We start from the raw sequence: 6743 nt of genomic DNA on the forward strand, positions 1-6743 counted from the left end.
TTTTACATAGTTTCCTTGGGGAAAAAATTTAGAGTTTGAAATATTTTTGTGATTACCAAATGGAAACAGTTCTCAGTTTTAAGAAAAGTTCTTTTCTAGCCACATTTCATCAGTAACTCACAAATGTTACTAAAGAAATAAGTAAAAATAGACAAAAACTGGTGGTCAAAAACCCAATAAAAACAGGGTTACTTTATTCATAAAAGGAATAGTCATGAAACACTTCTTAAGAATGCCTAAAAATAATTTGATTCAGCAAGTCTTTAAAATATTTTCTTGTGAGAATAAAATTCTCATGAAACTCATGAAACTTCCCAGAGAATACTGTTATTTTACTGTCCTAATATATGTAACTAAAACTCTGAGAATTAATTTTTTTTAAATGTATGATACATATAAAATAAGCACACATATTTGTGCCACGAAGTCATCCCATTTTGACCACCAACTCTATGGACAATCTGCTTATCATAATTCCATCTTAAACATACATGATGCTTCAGTTTTCAAAGTGCATGCGTTTATTTGATAAAGCAGCAGGCTCTTTATCATATAGTAAAAACAGCAGTTTTCTTCCTGATTAATTTATTAAATAATAACCTTGAGATGTGTTTGGAAAATATGATTTTGATTTAAAATGCAAGAGTGATTCAGAGATTGCTCTCTCCCCTTTCCCCCTTTAGAAAGGTTGTTTGATATTTTAGAAAATACCTTTATTTGACGTACTCCATTAATAAGATTATAAACTTGGTTATTCCAGTCATGTCCAGTGACACCTTGTGCTAGCTGGATAATGTCCAGTGAAACAGATGGGCCTAGCCAACGGAACGATTCAGATGCCATCCAACCCCCAGGTGATGGGAATTTCAAAAAAGGGTTTGGCCCTTCAGTATAAAAATACCTTGCCCATTCCCACTCTTTCCATCTAGAAAAGACCATCATGCTAGAAAGTAACAAGAACAAAAATGTTGACAATTTTAACACTGAAAAATAATCAAAATTATAAATCATTCTAATTCGGATGAACTCCCCTCACTCCTTTCACCCCTATGTGGTCGAACAGCGAAATGCCACTGCAAGCCACAGATGAAAATGAATAACATCAATTCAGCCTGTCAAGAAGGACCAGTAACTGCTGGTTTGTAATCATGAAGTCTTTTATCCAGAGGTTTTTCAGCAGAAATTTTCAGGAATATTTTAGCAGAGAAAAACTAAGCAAAAGGTCTGAGATAGTATTGTATTATAAAGACTAATCCTGTCAGTTTTACCCACAACCAAATATTTGCTTGTGTATTCGTTTTGGCATCCCATTTATGGTGCTTCTATTTGGTATAGTCCTAACTGCTTTCTTCCGTTTGTGTTGTTACACAGTTGGGATTTATTCAAAACTACTGTTTCTTGTAATTCTCTATTGAATGGCTCCATCATTTCCATTCCAGCTCTGTCTAGCATGGCTTCTTTATATATAATCCTGTACTAACAGTAATCATAGGAAAAGGAACCAGTATAAAAACTGGGATGTATATTTTCAAATGGCAAGTTCAATACTAATTATTCATTAGGGTTTAGAGTTAGCCAAAGGTTGAAGTTAAGTTGCTAGAGAAATAAAATATATTCTCTCAAAATAATTTTGAAAATTCATTGTGGTCTATGGAATGTTTTCAAATAAACCTATTTCTCTCTTCCTCCCTCCCTCACCTCCCTTCCTTAATCACCTGACTTATCAGAGTTATTTGAATCCTGGAACATTTTGGGGAGGGTAAGTAAGCCCATGCCTATGATTGTTTGTAATTTGGGGATGGGTATCCAAGAAATGGTTCTTTTAAAATAAGATGCCTTGAATCAAATAAAATAAATTCTATTAATATTTACCACTTTGAACTCCAAAAATTATACCTTGCTTTGTACATACTGTAACAAGTTTTGAAATAATAATTATACAGTATGCAAATATAGTTTTAAAATACATTTATTTTGTTCTACTTTAATTAACTTAAATGTTAAATGATAAATAGCATGTTAAATTTCCAAGAATCATAAGTATAAAATGTTTCAAACATTTAAATAGTTCTCTGCTCTTCTCTGTTGTGTAGGTTATGTTCCTTGGGCATATGGGGATCTTGCTCATTGTCACCAACTCTGTGAGACTGTTACATTTTTCTCTTAAAGTACTGTAGAGATTACCCAAAAGAGCTGTATGTTATAACCAGTACATTATAATGCTTAAATCTAATTCAATTTATTTGGGTTCAATCAAATTACACTGCTGGCATTTCAACTAGTGGCAATTCTGCTGATTCACTGTTGGAAATTCTAGAAGAAAAAAATTTATATAAAAAGGGAAAAATGACAACTATGCAAAATATCAAAAGCCAAGATTATAATGTCATCAAGTTTTCCTGAGCTTTCTTTTTATAATCTCCCTTGTGTCAAATGCCTCCATGTTGGGGTCCTGTTAGGATCAACATGGAGGCCATTATAAAAATCACACACCATTGCAGCAATTGGTATCCCATATGCAATGCATTCCAAAAGTGAGGAATGGGAGCAGTCCACCCCTGCTGTAGGCAATAAGGTGTGCACTGACTGTAGAGAATTTAAAAACAATAAAACCCACGATAAATTAGTCTGATTTTTATTATTAGCAGCAATGCTAAACAATGACTGTGATAAAATACTCCTTCCTATTGGGCAGAGGCTCCCCCTACCCCATCCTTTGTATATTTCTGCCCATATGAGCTCAAAAAGACTACATACCCAGTACATTTGAGAGTGCAGAAATATTTCATTCTGACCTTCGTTTTCAATTTTTAAAAACATAAATGTAGAAGAATGTGTTATCGGTACTAAGGCAGACAGCCTACGGCGTGTTATAACTTTAAATGTAAATATATGTAATACATATTTTTTAAATTTGGTAGAATTGAGAGAGGAATTGTGGACATCAGTCACCTTCTACTTAAACTTTCAGGTGTTTTGAATATATGTGCCTAAGAAAATACTTAAAAGAGTAAAACATGTCATACTTGAATATAACGTATAAGAATTTGGCTATACTCCCTCAGGGCTGTGGGAGCAAAGAAAGGAATAAAAGGATAAAGAAAGAAAATGGGAGACAAGAATCTGCTGAACAGTAGATTTCTGTTCCCACAGGCCTCCCATGGTGTGAGTATCTTGTAGCACTGTGACTCTAGAATTTAGAGATACATATTTTTCAGACAATATAACCCCTAAGTGAAAACTACTACATCATCTGTACTTTAGTGGACAATTTAAGGACATTTCAAGGATAAGTTTTACTTTGTGTTGACTACATAACTGAACCCCCACTAAGGGTTTGACTCTATTATAATTTAATTCATTCTAAGACTTAGTATAAGACCATTTTTCCCCCCTTATAAGATACCCATTCTCAAACATTCATTGCTTTATTGACCCGGCTAATATAAACAAGGCAATGGCTAGTAGCAATAAAGTCCACATTATTGAAGATCATATGTATTTTTCCTGATTCCTTTGACCCTGAGTTCATGAAGATATAAGAACTGAGGAAACCCCAAAAAATACATTAACAAAAGAAAACAAACATTAAAGCATAAAAGCACCTTAATTAATGTTCTCACCATCTATGGTTCCCATATTTACAGAATTCTACAACTCTATTGTAGTACTCTGGAGTTAGGGAGGGAACTAGTACTTTACAGAAGCAAATATTTTTCCTTTCAAATGCTGTTATAGGTGGAGAGAAAAAAGACATAATGAACAAGAAAAGAAAACTACAAAACATTTTATATACATGCAAAAAGGCAAACACAATGACAAAATGTTTAGACTAAGTAAGGAAAGCATGTGAAAAAGAGAATAAAATCTATTACTAGTATATGTAAAGAAATAATTTTACTTGCCTTGGGGGAGGTACCTTATTTTTTCTTACCTTTGTGACGGCACTGACTGAACCAGAATGCCCAGAGGTTCACTTCTAGAATATATTATTCAGCACATATATGCATGTGTTTGTCTGCACATGTGCATGGAATCTATCTTAGCATATAAGGATATATGTATATTCAACCAAAAGGAAGAAAAAATAGTACCTTTGTTATTTAAAACCCAGTTCACATTTGAATTATCAAATCTGATCATTGTTGGTTTGATATAAATTTTGTTTTGTTAGTGAATTGGCTTTTAGTAAATGTGTTTATCCCCCACATGTGTGCCAGTTTGTCGTACTGTGGGGGTTTGCATGTTGCTGTGATGCTGGAAGCTATGCCACTGGTATTCAGATACCAGCAGGGTCACCCATGGTGGACGAATTTCAGCTGAGCTTCCAGACTAAGACCGACTAGGAAGAAGGACCTGGCGGTCTACTTCTGAAAAGAATTAGCCAGTGAAGACCTTATGAATAGCAGCGGAACATTGTCTGACATAGTGCCGAAAAATGAGCCCCTCAGGTTGGAAGGCACTCAAAATATGACTGGGGAAGAGCTGCCTCCTCAAAGTAAAGTTGACCTTAATGACGTGGATGGATGGGACCTTCATTTGCTGATGTGGCACGACTCAAAATGAGAAGAAACACCTGCAAACATCCATTAATAATTAGAACATGGAATGTACGAAGTATGAATCTAGGAAAATTGGAAATAATAAAAAATGAAATGGAATGCATAAACATCAATATCCTAAGCATTAGTGAGCTGAAATGGACTGGTATTGGCCATTTGGAATTGGACAATCATATGGTCTACTATGCTAGGAATGACAACCTGAAGAGGAATGGCGTTGCAGTCATCGTCAAAAAACATTTTGAGATTTTTCCCGAAGTACAATGCTGTCAGTGATAGGATAATATCCATATGCCTACAAGGAAGACCAGTTAATATGACTATTATTCAAATTTATGCACCAACCAGTAAGGCCAAAGATGAAGAAATTTAAGATTTTTACCAGCTTCTGCAGTCTGAAATTGATTGAACATGCAATCAAAATGCATTGATAATTACTGGTGATTGAAATGCAAAAGTTGGAAACGAAAAAGGATCAGTAGTTGGAAAATATGGCCTCAGTGATAGAAATGATGACGGAGATCGCATGATAGAATTTTGCAAGACCAACGACTTTTTCATTGCAAATACCTTTTTTCATCAACATAAATGGCGACTGTACACATGGATCTCACCACATGGAATACACAGGAATAAAATAGACTACATCTGTGGAAAGAGACAGTGGAAAAGCTCAATATCATCAGTCAGAACAAGGCCACGAGCCGACTGCAGAACAGACCATCAATTGCTCATATGCAAGTTCAAGTTGAAACTGAAGAAAATTAGAAGTCCACGAGAGCCAAAGCACGACCTTGAGTATATCCCACCTGAATTTAGAGACCATCTCAAGAATAGATTTGATGCATTGAACACTAATGACCAAAGACCAGATGAGTTGTGGAATGACATCAAGGACATCATACATGAAGAAAGTGAGAGGTCATTAAGAAGACAGGAAAGAAACAAAAGACCAAAATGGATGTCAGAAGAGACTCTGAAACTTGCTCTTGAATGTCGAGTAGCTAAAGCAAAAGGAAGAAATGATGAAGTAAAAGAACTGAAGATTTCAAAGGACAGCTGGAGAAGACAAAGTAAAGTATTATAATGACATGTGCAAAGAGCTGGAGATAGAAAACCAAAAGGGAAGAACATGCTCAGCATTTCTCAAGCTGAAAGAACTGAAGAAAAAATTCAAGCCTCGAGTTGCAATAGTGAAGGATTCTATGGGGAAAATATTAAATTAAACAACGCAGGAAGCATCAAAAGAAGATGGTAGGAATACACAGAGTCATTATACCAAAAAGAATTGGTCGATGTTCAACCATTTGAAGAGGTAGCATATGATCAGGAACCGATGGTACTGAAGGAAGAAGTCCAAGCTTCACTGAAGGATTAGTGAAAAACAAGGCTCCAGGAATTGACAGAATATCAACTGAGATGTTTCAACAAACGGATGCAGTGCTGGAAGTGCTCACTGGTCTATGCCAAGAAATTTGAAAGACAGCTTCCTGGCCAACGGACTGGAAGAGATCCGTATTTATGCCTATTCCCAAGAAAGGTGATCCAACCAAATGCGGAAATTATTGAACAATATCATTAATATCACACACAAGTAAAATTTCACTGAAGCTCATTCAAAAGCTGCTGCAGCAGTATATGGACAGGGAACTGCCAGAAATTCAGGCCAGATTCAGAAGAAGACTTGGAACCAAGGATTATCACTGCTGATGTCAGATGGATCCTGGCTGAAAGCAGAAAATCGTGTGTTTTACTGGCTATGCAAAGGCATTCGACTGTGTGGATCATAACAAATCATGGATAACATTGCAAAGAATGGGAATTCCAGAACACTTAATTGTGCTCTTGAGGAACTTGTACATAGATCAAGGGGCAGTTGTTCAAACAGAACAAGGGGATACTGCGTGGTTTAAAGTCAAGAAAGGTGTGTGTCAGGGTTGTATCCTTTCACCATACCTATTTAATCTGTATGTTTAGCAGATAATCCGAGAAGCTGGACTATGTGAAGAAGAACAGGGCACCAGGATTGGAGGAAGACTCATTACCAACCTGCGTTATGCAGATGACACAACCTTGCTTACTGAAAGTGAAGAGGACTTGAAGCACTTACTGATGATGAAAGACCACAGCCTTCAGTATGGATTACACTTCAACATAAAGAAAACAAAAATCCTCACAACT

The sequence above is a fragment of the Trichechus manatus genome, unplaced genomic scaffold (genome assembly GCF_000243295.1).
Source record: "Trichechus manatus latirostris isolate Lorelei unplaced genomic scaffold, TriManLat1.0 scaffold00082, whole genome shotgun sequence".
In the NCBI taxonomy this organism is placed as follows: Eukaryota; Metazoa; Chordata; class Mammalia; order Sirenia; family Trichechidae; genus Trichechus; species Trichechus manatus.